At 57.3% G+C, this 18,231-nt stretch overlaps 1 protein-coding gene across 3 annotated transcripts in view; it reads left to right on the forward strand.

The window, feature by feature from the left end:
* tfeb (transcription factor EB) overlaps positions 1 to 18,231 on the forward strand; it is a 241,671-nt gene that overhangs the window by 11,874 nt on the left and 211,566 nt on the right. The gene's annotated exons all lie outside the window — the stretch shown is intronic.

An 18,231-nucleotide genomic window follows, 5' to 3' on the forward strand; every position in this document is an offset into this window, starting at 1 on the left:
GCCCTCAATATCTCCCTAATAATGGTTACTATGCCAATATTACTTCTGATTTGTGAAGTTGCACATTACTGTGTCTGTAAATCTTGACCCTGTGAAGTAGTAGGATGCTCCTGTGTGTGATTTTCTGCTCTTGCAGTGTTTACTTGAGATGTGCTTCTGTTGCTGTCTGTCAAGATAAGTTTACTGCTGGTAACAGTTTATGGTCTGCAGCAGATATCTTCAGTGAAAGGAATAAATGTTTGGCGAAGGCTCCTTGTTACTTTTATTGTGCACAGAATGTACAGTTTCCTGCATATTGCATCCCTCCATTTTATATCCAGAGACTTGAGAACAAAGCCGAGATTGAGGCTCCAGTGCTGTATTGAGGGAGTGCTGCACTGTCAGTGGTGCCATCTTTTGGATGAGATGTTAAAACAAGCCCCGTCTGCCCTCTTGGATGGATGTAGAAGATCTTTTGGCTGTTTTTTGAAGAAAAGCAGGGGAATTCTCCCCAGTGGCTTGGGCCAATATTTATCCCTCAATCTACAACACTTCTTTAAAAAAATGATCAGATTGTTATCACATTGCTGTAGTGGGAGCTTACCTCCTGCTAAACCAGGGCTCAGCAACCTTCATAACAAGAGCAGCGTTTTAAACTTTAGTCAAAAACGCAATATCTTTAAGAGCCACAATGCTGTTACTCAAATGCCAAAAATAATGCGAAACGACATTTCAACAACATTTTAAAAGCTTTTACAAAAGTGTTATTAATTGAATACTTTCTCACAAGTACAATGTCAATAGAAGTTTAAAAAAAACAAAACAAGCCATTTAATTACCATCAAAATGGATTTGATTGCTCGAGGTCAGGAGCTGTATGTGAGTTCTGGATGAGCTGCACACGACTCTGGAGTCGTAGGTTACAGACCCCTGTCCTATAGTGTGCGTTTCTATGATCTATCAGGAAAGTCCTTTCTTGTGATAGTGTGTGTGTGTGTGTGTGTGTGTGTGTGTGTGTGTGTGTGTGTGTGTGTGTGTGTGTGTGTGTGTGTGTGTGTGTGTGTGTGTGTGTGTGTGTGTGTGTGTGTGTGTGTGTGTGTGTGTGTGTGTGTGTGTGAGATTACAAGCACGGTGTCTGGGGTACATTGTGTAAGTGCACACGCTTCCCTGTTGGGTTTTGGAGGCTGTCTACACCACACCTGTAAAACAAAGAAGAAAAACGAACTTGCTTTTATGAAGCATCTTATTATATCCTCAGGCTGCCTCTAGGCCAGTGGATAAATTCTGAAATGTAGATACTGCAAGCAAATGTAGCACACAGCAAAATTCCACAGTCTGCAAAGGAGATGAACGACCAGTTCACTTCGGTGATGCTGGTCAAGGATGGACTGTTGGGCAGAGTACCAGGTCACACCCCACTGCACTTCTTTGAATAGAGCGATGTGCTCTCAGTGTGCCCTGCCATGCAGAACTCCCTCAGTGCTGCCCCTCCGTGTAGTGCTCCCTCAGTGCTGCCCCTCCCGTGCAGAACTCCCTCAGTGCTGCCCCTCCGTGTAGAACTCCCTCAGTGCTGCCCCTCCGTGTAGAACTCCCTCAGTGCTGCCCCTCCCGTGCAGAACTCCCTCAGTGCTGCCCCTCCGTATAGAACTCCCTCAGTGCTGCCCCTCCCGTGCAGAACTCCCTCAGTGCTGCCCCCCCGTGTAGAACTCCCTCAGTGCTGCCCCTCCGTGTAGAACTCCCTCAGTGCTGCCCCCCCGTGTAGAACTCCCTCAGTGCTGCCCCTCCGTGCAGAACTCCCTCAGTGCTGCCCCTCCGTGTAGAACTCCCTCAGTGCTGCCCCTCCCGTGCAGAACTCCCTCAGTGCTGCCCCTCCGTGTAGAACTCCCTCAGTGCTGCCCCCACGTGTAGAACTCCATCAGGGCTGCACCTCCAAGTAGAACTCACTCAGGGCTGCCCCTCAGCGTAGAACTCCCTCAGGGCTGCCCCTCCGTGTAGAACTCCCTCAGGGCTGCCCCTCCCGTGTAGAGCTCCCTCAGTGCTGCCCCTCCGTGTAGAACTCCCTCAGGGCTGCCCCTCCCGTGTAGAACTCCCTCAGTGCTGCCCCTCCGTGTAGAACTCCCTCAGTGCTGTCCTACCATGCAGAACTCCCTCAGTGCTGCCCCTCCGTGTAGAACTCCCTCAGTGCTGCCCCTCCGTGTAGTGCTCCCTCAGTGCTGCCCCTCCATGTAGAACTCCCTCAGTGCTGCCCCTCCATGCAGAGCTCCCTCAGTGCTGCCCCTCCATGCAGAACTCCCTCAGTGCTGCCCCTCCATGTAGAACTCCCTCAGTGCTGCCCCTCCGTGCAGTGCTCCCTCAGTGCTGCCCCTCCGTGTAGTGCTTCCTCAGTGCTGCCCCTCCGTGTAGAACTCCCTCAGTGCTGCCCCTCCGTGTAGAACTCCCTCAGGGCTGCCCCTCCCGTGTAGAACTCCCTCAGTGCTGCCCCTCCGTGTAGAACTCCCTCAGTGCTGCCCCTCCGTGTAGAACTCCCTCAGGGCTGCCCCTCCCGTGTAGAACTCCCTCAGTGCTGCCCCTCCGTGTAGAACTCCCTCAGGGCTGCCCCTCCCGTGTAGAACTCCCTCAGTGCTGCCCCTCCGTGTAGAACTCCCTCAGTGCTGCCCCTCCGTGTAGAACTCCCTCAGTGCTGCCCCTCCGTGTAGTGCTCCCTCAGTGCTGCCCCTCCATGTAGAACTCCCTCAGTGCTGCCCCTCCGTGCAGAACTCCCTCAGTGCTGCCCCTCCATGCAGAACTCCCTCAGTGCTGCCCCTCCGTGTAGAACTCCCTCAGTGCTGCCCCCACGTGTAGAACTCCCTCAGGGCTGCACCTCCAAGTAGAACTCCCTCAGGGCTGCCTCTCAGCGTAGAACTCCCTCAGGGCTGCCCCTCCGTGTAGAACTCCCTCAGGGCTGCCCCTCCCGTGTAGAGCTCCCTCAGTGCTGCCCCTCCGTGTAGAACTCCCTCAGGGCTGCCCCTCCCGTGTAGAACTCCCTCAGTGCTGCCCCTCCGTGTAGAACTCCCTCAGTGCTGTCCTACCATGCAGAACTCCCTCAGTGCTGCCCCTCCGTGTAGAACTCCCTCAGTGCTGCCCCTCCGTGTAGTGCTCCCTCAGTGCTGCCCCTCCATGTAGAACTCCCTCAGTGCTGCCCCTCCATGCAGAGCTCCCTCAGTGCTGCCCCTCCATGCAGAACTCCCTCAGTGCTGCCCCTCCATGTAGAACTCCCTCAGTGCTGCCCCTCCGTGCAGTGCTCCCTCAGTGCTGCCCCTCCGTGTAGTGCTTCCTCAGTGCTGCCCCTCCGTGTAGAACTCCCTCAGTGCTGCCCCTCCGTGTAGAACTCCCTCACGGCTGCCCCTCCCGTGTAGAACTCCCTCAGTGCTGCCCCTCCGTGTAGAACTCCCTCAGTGCTGCCCCTCCGTGTAGAACTCCCTCAGGGCTGCCCCTCCCGTGTAGAACTCCCTCAGTGCTGCCCCTCCGTGTAGAACTCCCTCAGGGCTGCCCCTCCCGTGTAGAACTCCCTCAGTGCTGCCCCTCCGTGTAGAACTCCCTCAGTGCTGCCCCTCCGTGTAGAACTCCCTCAGTGCTGCCCCTCCGTGTAGTGCTCCCTCAGTGCTGCCCCTCCGTGTAGAACTCCCTCAGTGCTGCCCCTCCGTGCAGAACTCCCTCAGTGCTGCCCCTCCATGCAGAACTCCCTCAGTGCTGCCCCTCCGTGTAGAACTCCCTCAGTGCTGCCCCTCCGTGTGGAACTCCCTCAGTGCTGCCCCTCCGTGCAGAACTCCCTCAGTGCTGCCCCTCCGTGTAGAACTCCCTCAGTGCTGTCCTACCATGCAGAACTCCCTCAGTGCTGCCCCTCCGTGTAGAACTCCCTCAGTGCTGCCCCTCCGTGCAGTGCTCCCTCAGTGCTGCCCCTCTGCGTAGTGCTTCCTCAGTACTGCCCCTCCGTGTAGAACTCCCTCAGTGCTGCCCCTCCGTGCAGTGCTCCCTCAGTGCTGCCCCTCCATGTAGAACTCCCTCAGTGCTGCCCCTCCATGCAGAACTCCCTCAGTGCTGCCCCTCCATGTAGAACTCCCTCAGTGCTGCCCCTCCGTGTAGTGCTCCCTCAGTGCTGCCCCTCCATGTAGAACTCCCTCAGTGCTGCCCCTCCATGTAGAACTCGCTCAGTGCTGCCCCTCCGTGCAGAACTCCCTCAGTGCTGCCCCTCCGTGTAGAACTCCCTCAGTGCTGCACCTCCATGTAGAACTCTCTCAGTGCTGCCCCTCTGTGTAGAACTCCCTCGGTGCTGCCCCTCCATGTAGAACTCCCTCAGTGCTGCCCCTCCATGTAGAACTCCCTCAGTGCTGCCCCTCTGTGTAGAACTCCCTCGGTGCTGCCCCCCCCCCCCCGTGTAGAACTCCCTCCGTGCTGTCCCTCTGTGTAGTGCTTCCTCAGTGCTGCCCCTCCATGTAGAACTCCCTCAGTGCTGCCCCTCTGTGTAGTGCTCCCTCAGTGCTGCCCCTCCGTGTAGTGCTCCCTCAGTGCTGCCCCTCCGTGTAGAACTCCCTCAGTGCTGTCCCTCTGTGTAGTGCTTCCTCAGTGATGCCCCTCTGTGTAATGCTTCCTCAGTGCTGCCCCTCCGTGTCGAACTCCCTCAGTGCTGCCCCTCCATGTAGAACTCCCTCAGTGCTGCCCCTCCGTGTAGAACTCCCTCAGTGCTGCCCCCTCTGTGTAGTGCTCCCTCAGTGCTGTCCCTCTGTGTAGTGCTCCCTCAGTGCTGCCCCTCCATGCAGAACTCCCTCAGTGCTGTCCCTCTGTGTAGTGCTCCCTCAGTGCTGCCCCTCCGTGTATTGCTCCCTCAGTGCTGCCCCTCTGTGTAGTACTCCCTCAGTGCTGCCCCTCCGTGTACAACTCCCTCAGTGCTGCCCCTCCGTGTCGAACTCCCTCAGTGCTGCCCCTCCCGTGCAGAACTCCCTCAGTGCTGCCCCTCCGTGTAGAATTCCCTCAGTGCTGCCCCCCCGTGTAGAACTCCCTCAGTGCTGCCCCTCCGTGTAGAACTCCCTCAGTGCTGCCCCTCCATGTAGAACTCCCTCAGTGCTGCCCCTCCCGTGCAGAACTCCCTCAGTGCTGCCCCTCCGTGTAGAATTCCCTCAGTGCTGCCCCCCCGTGTAGAACTCCCTCAGTGCTGCCCCTCCGTGTAGAACTCCCTCAGTGCTGCCCCTCCGTGTAGAACTCCCTCAGTGCTGCCCCTCCCGTGCAGAACTCCCTCAGTGCTGCCCCTCCGTGTAGAACTCCCTCAGTGCTGCCCCCCGTGTAGAACTCCCTCAGGGCTGCACCTCCGCGTAGAACTCCCTCAGCGCTGCCCCTCAGCGTAGAACTCCCTCAGGGCTGCCCCTCCGTGTAGAACTCCCTCAGGGCTGCCCCTCCCGTGTAGAGCTCCCTCAGTGCTGTCCCTCCGTGTAGAACTCCCTCAGGGCTGCCCCTCCCGTGTAGAACTCCCTCAGTGCTGCCCCTCCGTGTAGAACTCCCTCAGTGCTGTCCTACCATGCAGAACTCCCTCAGTGCTGCCCCTCCGTGTAGAACTCCCTCAGTGCTGCCCCTCCGTGTAGTGCTCCCTCAGTGCTGCCCCTCCATGTAGAACTCCCTCAGTGCTGCCCCTCCATGCAGAGCTCCCTCAGTGCTGCCCCTCCATGCAGAACTCCCTCAGTGCTGCCCCTCCATGTAGAACTCCCTCAGTGCTGCCCCTCCGTGCAGTGCTCCCTCAGTGCTGCCCCTCTGTGTAGTGCTTCCTCAGTGCTGCCCCTCCCGTGTAGAACTCCCTCAGTGCTGCCCCTCCGTGCAGAACTCCCTCAGTGCTGCCCCTCCGTGTAGAACTCCCTCAGTGCTGCCCCTCCGTGTAGTGCTCCCTCAGTGCTGCCCCTCCATGTAGAACTCCCTCAGTGCTGCCCCTCCGTGCAGAACTCCCTCAGTGCTGCCCCTCCATGCAGAGCTCCCTCAGTGCTGCCCCTCCATGCAGAACTCCCTCAGTGCTGCCCCTCCATGTAGAACTCCCTCAGTGCTGCCCCTCCGTGCAGTGCTCCCTCAGTGCTGCCCCTCTGTGTTGTGCTTCCTCAGTGCTGCCCCTCCGTGTAGAACTCCCTCAGTGCTGCCCCTCCGTGTAGAACTCCCTCAGTGCTGCCCCTCCATGTAGAACTCCCTCAGGGCTGCCCCTCCCGTGTAGAACTCCCTCAGTGCTGCCCCTCCGTGTAGAACTCCCTCAGTGCTGCCCCTCCGTGTAGAACTCCCTCAGTGCTGCCCCTCCGTGTAGTGCTCCCTCAGTGCTGCCCCTCCATGTAGAACTCCCTCAGTGCTGCCCCTCCGTGCAGAACTCCCTCAGTGCTGCCCCTCTGTGTAGTGCTTCCTCAGTGCTGCCCCTCCGTGTAGAACTCCCTCAGTGCTGCCCCTCCGTGTAGTGCTCCCTCAGTGTTGCCCCTCCATGCAGAACTCCCTCAGTGCTGCCCCTCCATGCAGAACTCCCTCAGTGCTGCCCCTCCATGTAGAACTCCCTCAGTGCTGCCCCTCCGTGTAGTGCTCCCTCAGTGCTGCCCCTCCATGTAGAACTCCCTCAGTGCTGCCCCTCCATGTAGAACTCGCTCAGTGCTGCCCCTCCGTGTAGAACTCCCTCAGTGCTGCCCCTCCGTGTAGAACTCCCTCAGTGCTGCACCTCCATGTAGAACTCTCTCAGTGCTGCCCCTCTGTGTAGAACTCCCTCGGTGCTGCCCCTCCATGTCGAACTCCCTCAGTGCTGCCCCTCCATGTAGAACTCCCTCAGTGCTGCCCCTCTGTGTAGAACTCCCTCGGTGCTGCCCCCCCCCCCCCCCCCCCGTGTAGAACTCCCTCCGTGCTGTCCCTCTGTGTCGTGCTTCCTCAGTGCTGCCCCTCCATGTAGAACTCCCTCAGTGCTGCCCCTCTGTGTAGTGCTCCCTCAGTGCTGCCCCTCTGTGTAGTGCTCCCTCAGTGCTGCCCCTCCATGTAGAACTCCCTCAGTGCTGTCCCTCTGTGTAGTGCTTCCTCAGTGCTGCCCCTCTGTGTAATGCTTCCTCAGTGCTGCCCCTCCGTGTCGAACTCCCTCAGTGCTGCCCCTCCATGTAGAACTCCCTCAGTGCTGCCCCTCCGTGTAGAACTCCCTCAGTGCTGCCCCCTCTGTGTAGTGCTCCCTCAGTGCTGTCCCTCTGTGTAGTGCTCCCTCAGTGCTGCCCCTCCGTGTAGTGCTCCCTCAGTGCTGCCCCTCTGTGTAGTACTCCCTCAGTGCTGCCCCTCCGTGTACAACTCCCTCAGTGCTGCCCCTCTGTGTAGAACGCCCTCAGTGCTGCCCCTCCATGTAGAACTCCCTCAGTGCTGCCCCTCTGTGTAGTGCTCCCTCAGTGCTGCCCCTCCGTGTAGTGCTCCCTCAGTGCTGCCCCTCCGTGTAGAACTCCCTCAGTGCTGCCCCTCCATGTAGAACTCCCTCAGTGCTGCCCCTCCATGTAGAACTCCCTCAGTGCTGCCCCTCCGTGTAGAACTCCCTCAGTGCTGCCCCTCCGTGTAGAACTCCCTCAGTGCTGCCCCTCTGTGTAGAACTCCCTCAGTGCTGCCCCTCCGTGTAGAACTCCCTCAGTGCTGCCCCTCCGTGTAGAACTCCCTCAGTGCTGCCCCTCCGTGTAGAACTCCCTCAGTGCTGCCCCTCCGTGTAGAACTCCCTCAGGGCTGCCCCTCCCGTGTAGAACTCCCTCAGTGCTGCCCCTCCGTGTAGAACTCCCTCAGGGCTGCCCCTCCCGTGTAGAACTCCCTCAGTGCTGCCCCTCCGTGTAGAACTCCCTCAGTGCTGCCCCTCCGTGTAGAACTCCCTCAGTGCTGCCCCTCCGTGTAGAACTCCCTCAGTGCTGCCCCTCCGTGTAGTGCTCCCTCAGTGCTGCCCCTCCATGTAGAACTCCCTCAGTGCTGCCCCTCCGTGCAGAACTCCCTCAGTGCTGCCCCTCCATGCAGAACTCCCTCAGCGCTGCCCCTCCGTGTAGAACTCCCTCAGCGCTGCCCCTCCGTGTAGAACTCCCTCAGTGCTGCCCCTCCGTGCAGAACTCCCTCAGTGCTGCCCCTCCGTGTAGAACTCCCTCAGTGCTGTCCTACCATGCAGAACTCCCTCAGTGCTGCCCCTCCGTGTAGAACTCCCTCAGTGCTGCCCCTCCGTGCAGTGCTCCCTCAGTGCTGCCCCTCTGTGTAGTGCTTCCTCAGTGCTGCCCCTCCGTGTAGAACTCCCTCAGTGCTGCCCCTCCGTGTAGTGCTCCCTCAGTGCTGCCCCTCCATGTCGAACTCCCTCAGTGCTGCCCCTCCATGCAGAACTCCCTCAGTGCTGCCCCTCCATGTAGAACTCCCTCAGTGCTGCCCCTCCGTGTAGTGCTCCCTCAGTGCTGCCCCTCCATGTAGAACTCCCTCAGTGCTGCCCCTCCATGTAGAACTCGCTCAGTGCTGCCCCTCCGTGTAGAACTCCCTCAGTGCTGCCCCTCCGTGTAGATCTCCCTCAGTGCTGCACCTCCATGTAGAACTCTCTCAGTGCTGCCCCTCTGTGTAGAACTCCCTCGGTGCTGCCCCTCCATGTAGAACTCCCTCAGTGCTTCCCCTCCATGTAGAACTCCCTCGGTGCTGCCCCCCCCCCCCCCCCGTGTAGAACTCCCTCCGTGCTGCCCCTCTGTGTAGTGCTTCCTCAGTGCTGCCCCTCCGTGTAGAACTCCCTCAGTGCTGCCCCTCCGTGTAGAACTCCCTCAGTGCTGCCCCTCCATGTAGAACTCCCTCAGTGCTGCCCCTCCATGCAGAACTCCCTCAGTGCTGCCCCTCCATGTAGAACTCCCTCAGTGCTGCCCCTCCATGTAGAACTCCCTCAGTGCTGCCCCTCCGTGTAGTGCTCCCTCAGTGCTGCCCCTCCATGTAGAACTCCCTCAGTGCTGCCCCTCCATGTAGAACTCTCTCAGTGCTGCCCCTCTGTGTAGAACTCCCTCGGTGCTGCCCCTCCATGTAGAACTCCCTCAGTGCTGCCCCTCCATGTAGAACTCCCTCAGTGCTGCCCCTCTGTGTAGAACTCCCTCGGTGCTGCCCCTCCGTGTAGAACTCCCTCAGTGCTGTCCCTCTGTGTAGTGCTTCCTCAGTGCTGCCCCTCTGTGTAATGCTTCCTCAGTGCTGCCCCTCCGTGTCGAACTCCCTCAGTGCTGCCCCTCCATGTAGAACTCCCTCAGTGCTGCCCCTCCGTGTAGAACTCCCTCAGTGCTGCCCCTCCATGTAGAACTCCCTCAGTGCTGCCCCTCCGTGTAGTGCTCCCTCAGTGCTGCCCCTCTGTGTAGAACTCCCTCAGTGCTGCACCTCCATGTAGAACTCTCTCAGTGCTGCCCCTCTGTGTAGAACTCCCTCGGTGCTGCCCCTCCATGTAGAACTCCCTCAGTGCTGCCCCTCCATGTAGAACTCCCTCAGTGCTGCCCCTCTGTGTAGAACTCCCTCGGTGCTGCCCCTCCGTGTAGAACTCCCTCAGTGCTGTCCCTCTGTGTAGTGCTTCCTCAGTGCTGCCCCTCTGTGTAATGCTTCCTCAGTGCTGCCCCTCCGTGTCGAACTCCCTCAGTGCTGCCCCTCCATGTAGAACTCCCTCAGTGCTGCCCCTCCGTGTAGAACTCCCTCAGTGCTGCCCCCTCTGTGTAGTGCTCCCTCAGTGCTGTCCCTCTGTGTAGTGCTCCCTCAGTGCTGCCCCTCCGTGTAGTGCTCCCTCAGTGCTGCCCCTCTGTGTCGTACTCCCTCAGTGCTGCCCCTCCGTGTACAACTCCCTCAGTGCTGCCCCTCCGTGTAGAACTCCCTCAGTGCTGCCCCTCCCGTGCAGAACTCCCTCAGTGCTGCCCCCCCCCCCCGTGTAGAACTCCCTCAGTGCTGCCCCCCCGTGTAGAACTCCCTCAGTGCTGCCCCTCCGTGTAGAACTCCCTCAGTGCTGCCCCTCCGTGTAGAACTCCCTCAGTGCTGCCCCTCCCGTGCAGAACTCCCTCAGTGCTGCCCCTCCGTGTAGAACTCCCTCAGTGCTGCCCCCCCGTGTAGAACTCCCTCAGGGCTGCACCTCCGCGTAGAACTCCCTCAGCGCTGCCCCTCAGCGTAGAACTCCCTCAGGGCTGCCCCTCCGTGTAGAACTCCCTCAGGGCTGCCCCTCCCGTGTAGAGCTCCCTCAGTGCTGCTCCTCCGTGTAGAACTCCCTCAGGGCTGCCCCTCCCGTGTAGAACTCCCTCAGTGCTGCCCCTCCGTGTAGAACTCCCTCAGTGCTGTCCTACCATGCAGAACTCCCTCAGTGCTGCCCCTCCGTGTAGAACTCCCTCAGTGCTGCCCCTCCGTGTAGTGCTCCCTCAGTGCTGCCCCTCCATGTAGAACTCCCTCAGTGCTGCCCCTCCATGCAGAGCTCCCTCAGTGCTGCCCCTCCATGCAGAACTCCCTCAGTGCTGCCCCTCCATGTAGAACTCCCTCAGTGCTGCCCCTCCGTGCAGTGCTCCCTCAGTGCTGCCCCTCTGTGTTGTGCTTCCTCAGTGCTGCCCCTCCGTGTAGAACTCCCTCAGTGCTGCCCCTCCGTGTAGAACTCCCTCAGGGCTGCCCCTCCCGTGTAGAACTCCCTCAGTGCTGCCCCTCCGTGTAGAACTCCCTCAGTGCTGCCCCTCCGTGTAGAACTCCCTCAGTGCTGCCCCTCCATGTAGAACTCCCTCAGGGCTGCCCCTCCCGTGTAGAACTCCCTCAGTGCTGCCCCTCCGTGTAGAACTCCCTCAGTGCTGCCCCTCCGTGTAGAACTCCCTCAGTGCTGCCCCTCCGTGTAGTGCTCCCTCAGTGCTGCCCCTCCATGTAGAACTCCCTCAGTGCTGCCCCTCCGTGCAGAACTCCCTCAGTGCTGCCCCTCCATGCAGAACTCCCTCAGTGCTGCCCCTCCGTGTAGAACTCCCTCAGTGCTGCCCCTCCGTGTAGAACTCCCTCAGTGCTGCCCCTCCGTGCAGAACTCCCTCAGTGCTGCCCCTCCGTGTAGAACTCCCTCAGTGCTGTCCTACCATGCAGAACTCCCTCAGTGCTGCCCCTCCGTGTAGAACTCCCTCAGTGCTGCCCTTCCGTGCAGTGCTCCCTCAGTGCTGCCCCTCTGTGTAGTGCTTCCTCAGTGCTGCCCCTCCGTGTAGAACTCCCTCAGTGCTGCCCCTCCGTGTAGTGCTCCCTCAGTGCTGCCCCTCCATGTAGAACTCCCTCAGTGCTGCCCCTCCATGCAGAACTCCCTCAGTGCTGCCCCTCCATGTAGAACTCCCTCAGTGCTGCCCCTCCATGTAGAACTCCCTCAGTGCTGCCCCTCCGTGTAGTGCTCCCTCAGTGCTGCCCCTCCATGTAGAACTCCCTCAGTGCTGCCCCTCCATGTAGAACTCGCTCAGTGCTGCCCCTCCGTGTAGAACTCCCTCAGTGCTGCCCCTCCGTGTAGAACTCCCTCAGTGCTGCACCTCCATGTAGAACTCTCTCAGTGCTGCCCCTCTGTGTAGAACTCCCTCGGTGCTGCCCCTCCATGTAGAACTCCCTCAGTGCTGCCCCTCCATGTAGAACTCCCTCAGTGCTGCCCCTCTGTGTAGAACTCCCTCGGTGCTGCCCCCCCCCCCCCCCCGTGTAGAACTCCCTCCGTGCTGTCCCTCTGTGTCGTGCTTCCTCAGTGCTGCCCCTCCATGTAGAACTCCCTCAGTGCTGCCCCTCTGTGTAGTGCTCCCTCAGTGCTGCCCCTCTGTGTAGTGCTCCCTCAGTGCTGCCCCTCCATGTAGAACTCCCTCAGTGCTGTCCCTCTGTGTAGTGCTTCCTCAGTGCTGTCCCTCTGTGTAATGCTTCCTCAGTGCTGCCCCTCCGTGTCGAACTCCCTCAGTGCTGCCCCTCCATGTAGAACTCCCTCAGTGCTGCCCCTCCGTGTAGAACTCCCTCAGTGCTGCCCCCTCTGTGTAGTGCTCCCTCAGTGCTGTCCCTCTGTGTAGTGCTCCCTCAGTGCTGCCCCTCCGTGTAGTGCTCCCTCAGTGCTGCCCCTCTGTGTAGTACTCCCTCAGTGCTGCCCCTCCGTGTACAACTCCCTCAGTGCTGCCCCTCTGTGTAGAACGCCCTCAGTGCTGCCCCTCCATGTAGAACTCCCTCAGTGCTGCCCCTCTGTGTAGTGCTCCCTCAGTGCTGCCCCTCCGTGTAGTGCTCCCTCAGTGCTGCCCCTCCGTGTAGAACTCCCTCAGTGCTGCCCCTCCATGTAGAACTCCCTCAGTGCTGCCCCTCCATGTAGAACTCCCTCAGTGCTGCCCCTCCGTGTAGAACTCCCTCAGTGCTGCCCCTCCTTGTAGAACTCCCTCAGTGCTGCCCCTCTGTGTAGAACTCCCTCAGTGCTGCCCCTCCGTGTAGAACTCCCTCAGTGCTGCCCCTCCGTGTAGAACTCCCTCAGTGCTGCCCCTCCATGTAGAACTCCCTCAGTGCTGCCCCTCCCGTGTGGAACTCCCTCAGTGCTGCCCCTCCATGTAGAACTCCCTCAGTGCTGCCCCTCTGTGTAGAACTCCCTCAGTGCTGCCCCTCTGTGTAGAACTCCCTCAGTGCTGCCCCTCCATGTAGAACTCCCTCAGTGCTGCCCCTCCGTGTAGTGCTCCCTCAGTGCTGCCCCTCCATGTAGAACTCCCTCAGTGCTGCCCCTCTGTGTAGAACTCCCTCAGTGCTGCCCCTCCGTGTAGAACTCCCTCAGTGCTGCCCCTCTGTGTAGAACTCCCTCAGGGCTGCCCCTCCATGTAGAACTCCCTCAGTGCTGCCCCTCCCGTGTGGAACTCCCTCAGTGCTGCCCCTCTGTGTAGAACTCCCTCAGTGCTGCCCCTCTGTGTAGAACTCCCTCAGGGCTGCACCTCCATGTAGAACTCCCTCAGTGCTGCCCCTCTGTGTAGAACTCCCTCAGTGCTGCCCCTCCGTGTAGTGCTCCCTCAGTGCTGCCCCTCTGTGTAGAACTCCCTCAGTGCTGCCCCTCCGTGTAGTGCTCCCTCAGGGCTGCCCCTCCATGTAGAACTCCCTCAGTGCTGCCCCTCCCGTGTGGAACTCCCTCAGTGCTGCCCCTCTGTGTAGAACTCCCTCAGTGCTGCCCCTCTGTGTAGAACTCCCTCAGTGCTGCCCCTCCGTGTAGAACTCCCTCAGTGCTGCCCCTCCGTGTAGAACTCCCTCAGTGCTGCCCCTCCATGTAGAACTCCCTCAGTGCTGCCCCTCCGTGTAGAACTCCCTCAGTGCTGCCCCTCCCGTGTAGAACTCCCTCAGTGCTGCCCCTCTGTGTAGAACTCCCTCAGTGCTGCCCCTCCGTGTAGAACTCCCTCAGTGCTGCCCCTCCGTGTAGAACTCCCTCAGTGCTGCCCCTCCATGTAGAACTCCCTCAGTGCTGCCCCTCCCGTGTAGAACTCCCTCAGTGCTGCCCCTCCGTGTAGAACTCCCTCAGTGCTGCCCCTCCCGTGTAGAACTCCCTCAGTGCTGCCCCTCTGTGTAGAACTCCCTCAGTGCTGCCCCTCCATGTAGAACTCCCTCAGTGCTGCCCCTCTGTGTAGAACTCCCTCAGTGCTGCCCCTCTGTGTAGAACTCCCTCAGTGCTGCCCCTCCATGTAGAACTCCCTCAGTGCTGCCCCTCCGTGTAGTGCTCCCTCAGTGCTGCCCCTCCATGTAGAACTCCCTCAGTGCTGCCCCTCTGTGTAGAACTCCCTCAGTGCTGCCCCTCCGTGTAGAACTCCCTCAGTGCTGCCCCTCTGTGTAGAACTCCCTCAGGGCTGCCCCTCCATGTAGAACTCCCTCAGTGCTGCCCCTCCCGTGTGGAACTCCCTCAGTGCTGCCCCTCTGTGTAGAACTCCCTCAGTGCTGCCCCTCTGTGTAGAACTCCCTCAGGGCTGCACCTCCATGTAGAACTCCCTCAGTGCTGCCCCTCTGTGTAGAACTCCATCAGTGCTGCCCCTCCGTGTAGTGCTCCCTCAGTGCTGCCCCTCTGTGTAGAACTCCCTCAGTGCTGCCCCTCCGTGTAGTGCTCCCTCAGGGCTGCCCCTCCATGTAGAACTCCCTCAGTGCTGCCCCTCCCGTGTGGAACTCCCTCAGTGCTGCCCCTCTGTGTAGAACTCCCTCAGTGCTGCCCCTCCGTGTAGAACTCCCTCAGTGCTGCCCCTCCGTGTAGAACTCCCTCAGTGCTGCCCCTCCATGTAGAACTCCCTCAGTGCTGCCCCTCCGTGTAGAACTCCCTCAGTGCTGCCCCTCCCGTGTAGAACTCCCTCAGTGCTGCCCCTCTGTGTAGAACTCCCTCAGTGCTGCCCCTCCGTGTAGAACTCCCTCAGTGCTGCCCCTCCGTGTAGAACTCCCTCAGTGCTGCCCCTCCATGTAGAACTCCCTCAGTGCTGCCCCTCCCGTGTAGAACTCCCTCAGTGCTGCCCCTCCGTGTAGAACTCCCTCAGTGCTGCCCCTCCCGTGTAGAACTCCCTCAGTGCTGCCCCTCTGTGTAGAACTCCCTCAGTGCTGCCCCTCCGTGTAGTGCTCCCTCAGGGCTGCCCCTCCATGTAGAACTCCCTCAGTGCTGCCCCTCCCGTGTGGAACTCCCTCAGTGCTGCCCCTCTGTGTAGAACTCCCTCAGTGCTGCCCCTCCGTGTAGAACTCCCTCAGTGCTGCCCCTCCGTGTAGAACTCCCTCAGTGCTGCCCCTCCGTGTAGAACTCCCTCAGTGCTGCCCCTCCGTGTAGAACTCCCTCAGTGCTGCCCCTCCATGTAGAACTCCCTCAGTGCTAACCCTCCGTGTCGAACTCCCTCAGTGCTGCCCCTCTGTGTAGAACTCCCTCAGTGCTGCCAATAGAGTCAAACCTACACTTCAATGCGAATGAGGGGCGGCATTTCATTGTGGCTCCTGATGTAATTAATAAGGCTGCAGTTTCTCTCCTTGCCCCAGTCACTGAGGCAGGGGCAGAAGAAAACTACATTCAGTTGTGTAGAATGCAGAAATAAAGTCACAGTAAAACTAATATTTTTATTGTTTTCTAAAAATATCAATACAGATGTAAAAAGTTCCTGATGTTGGACTGAGGACTTTCCCCTCCTCCTCTTTTTCAGTGGGGTTTCCCTAATCTGTTAATCCACTGTCAGTGCTGATCCACTCCCCTTGTTACACTGGAGTTCCCCCATTATGAAACATGCATCGGGGACAGATTCAATCCAACTCTTAAATTTGGGCTCGTGGATAGAACTGGTTGCAATTTAGTCAAGTGTGCTAGAACCTTCTTGGTTGGCAAACTTTTAAAATTCCTTGTGTGCCAGTTTAATTCAGCTGCTAACCCTGTTAAATAACACACAAAGAAATTTATACAGACACACACAAATTGGTGAGTTAATAAAGAAAATTAATCCCTTAATTGGCAATCCCACTTTGACCACAGGATGGTTCGTGTGGAAAATGGAAACATTTTACTTAGCTGCCTCAGCGTATGTTTTGTGAGTGGGGACTGAGGTGGATTGTGGGGGCAGAGTAGAGGGAACTGACACTCGGCTGTAAAACTAAGCTGATTGTATTTTCCTGCACTGATCTCATTTACCTTGAGGAATGACTGTGCGCACGCCACCTCCAAAGGGAACAATATCAGGCAAAGAGCTCAACAATCCATAGATATTCAAAGCCTATTGGCTGATGAAATGCAGCTCTGCATCTGATGATAACTTTCTTTGTGATTTGGAGAAGAGATACGTGTAATTCTCATTGCAATGACTTTTTCCAGGAGGTAGGAGCAGGAGGAGGCCATTCAGCCCCTTGAGCCTGCTACACCACTCAATGGGGCCTTGGCCTATCTGCCTCAACTCCATTTACCCATTTTACTCCATATCCCTTGATACCCGTATCCAACAAAAATCTATCGATCTCAGCCCTGAAAGCTCCTGTTGACCTCAAGCATCTGCACGCTTTTGAGGGAGAATGTTCCAGAATTCCACTTGCCCTCTGGGTGGGAAAAAGTGTTTCTGGATTGCACTCCTATTGATGACACAAAGGGCTTAATTTTTGTTTTTGTGTCGGTCCCCGACATTGGGAGCATTTCTGTGTCCTCACCTGGCGCTGTGTCATCACCTGGCGCTGTGTCATCACCTTGCACCTAACGTTATTTTCAAGAAGATGGACAATTAGTGGGCAGATGGCATGTGCACTGTCTAATTAAGGCTGGCCGGCAGTCCACTGAGGCCAATAGGAGGCCGTCCAGCACTGAAAGATTGGTAGCCCCACCGTCAGAGGTGGGAGCTACTGATGTAGGGGAGAACGAGAGGGCACCTCAAGATGGAGGCATCCACTGAAGACTTGCCTAAAGGTTAAAAAAGAAGGCCCCAGCTGCCAGGCCTTCATTGTGGAGGGGGATCCCTCCTACAGGATGGCCTGTGTCCATAGCAGTGTCTCTATAGCTATTGCTGCTGCGGGGGGAGTGGGGGTTGCTTAACTTGAATGATAGAGATTTGGTCCCCGCTCAGCCGGGAGGCGACATCTGTCCATTGGCAGGGTTTTGGCCTCAGTGGGCAGCTTGCATGCCGACTGGAAAATTTGGTGTTGGAGAGGGACCTTAATAAACCCTTTAAGTGACCTCATTGGCTGCCCACTGTTTGCGGACAGGTAGCTGTCACCGCACCCCCACCCCCGCACCCCCCCGCCCCCAACCCTCCACTGATTCAGCCTCTTCCAAATGGACCAATGGCGGGAACATGCCGGAAAACTGGTACACTGCTGTGTGACGGATGTTTCCGGACTGCCTGCCTCCGTTCCCGCCTCTGACGCTGCTCAAAAAGTCTGCCCAATACGTTTCAACAAAATGGGCGTTTGGGACAAGTGTTTGAACATGAGACATTCACCTGAAGTGCCGTAACCTGCAAGGCTACGGACCAGGTGCTGGAAGGTGGGATTAGATTGGGCGGCTAGTTTTTTTGGCCAGCACAGACACGACGGGCTGAATGGCCTCCTTCTGTGCCGCTATGGTTTATGAGCACAAAAAAAGGAAAATGCTCTTATAAATTGTGAAATGATTTTTTATTAATTTTCTCTAAGTTAGGATAACAGTGCCTGTTTGTAAACCCACAAAGCATGGTAAATAAGGTTGGTGAACTGCAGGCGCAAATAGCCAAATGGGAATATGATGTTGTGGCAGGACGGGGTACTAAATATTCCTGAACACCTGGTGTTCAGGAAAGATAGGGAAGCGAAGAAAGAAGGAGGAGTAGCAGGAATGATTAAGGAGAATATTACAGCGCTGGAGACAGAGGATGTCCTTGAGGGGTCAATGACCGAATCTATTTGCTTAGGGCACAGTTGAGGTACATTCCCAGGAGAGCTCCCTGAATGACCAGAGAGATTAAGAGTAAGATGAAGCAGAAAGAGTAAGCTGAAGACAGATGTCAGGTTGATAATATAAGTGAGAACCAGGATGAATATAGCAAGTTCAGAGGAGAAGTGAGAAAAGAATTAAAAGAAGCAAAGAGAGAGTATGAGAAGAGACTGGCAGCTAACATGAAAGGGAATCCAAAAGTCTTCTATTGGCATATTGTCATGAAAGTGTTTCCTTTTTTATATTTTTTGAGTCCTCGTGTTTAAAAATTGTTGAAATGGATTCATTTCAATGGAAAATGGGATTAGAATAGATAGGTGCGTGATGGCCGGCACGGACACAATGGGCCGAAGGGCCGGTTTCTGTGCTGTGTAACTCTATGACTGATTTGAAAGACTGAGAGATTCCATAGCTGCTGGACTTTGTTATTTTTTAAAAGGTCACTGGAAGGACTTGAGATTTTGTTTAAAAGCAAACCTTTACTGGAAGTCACATGTCTTAAGCAGGAGCCTTGGTGACCAGGGGAGTTGTTTACAAAGAGGTGACATGTCAAGATTTATGGTGGTCAAGAGTTGGTTTTGTTTTGGATATTGTTTTGAGTCAGTTGGGGGTCAGCCTGCTAAGAGAGAGGCACCCAGCTCATCCTTTTGCCACCTCTTTGAGAAACCCTGAGAATCCAGTGTGATAGCTGAAACCCCTGATGCTGTATTTCTCCTAAAAAGCCTGCCAGACTAATCCTCGATGTCGCCTGAAGAGAGCTGCTCCAAAAAAATCCCAGTGATAGCTGTCTACACGTATTTGGGACACCAGAGAAAGGGACAACTGATATCATTCCATATCTTATCCTTTTCCTTGAAAAATTAACAAGTATTTGGCCAAAGTATTTTTTTGTCTTTTTT

Source organism: Heterodontus francisci, chromosome 25 (assembly GCF_036365525.1).
Source record: "Heterodontus francisci isolate sHetFra1 chromosome 25, sHetFra1.hap1, whole genome shotgun sequence".
NCBI lineage: Eukaryota > Metazoa > Chordata > Chondrichthyes > Heterodontiformes > Heterodontidae > Heterodontus > Heterodontus francisci.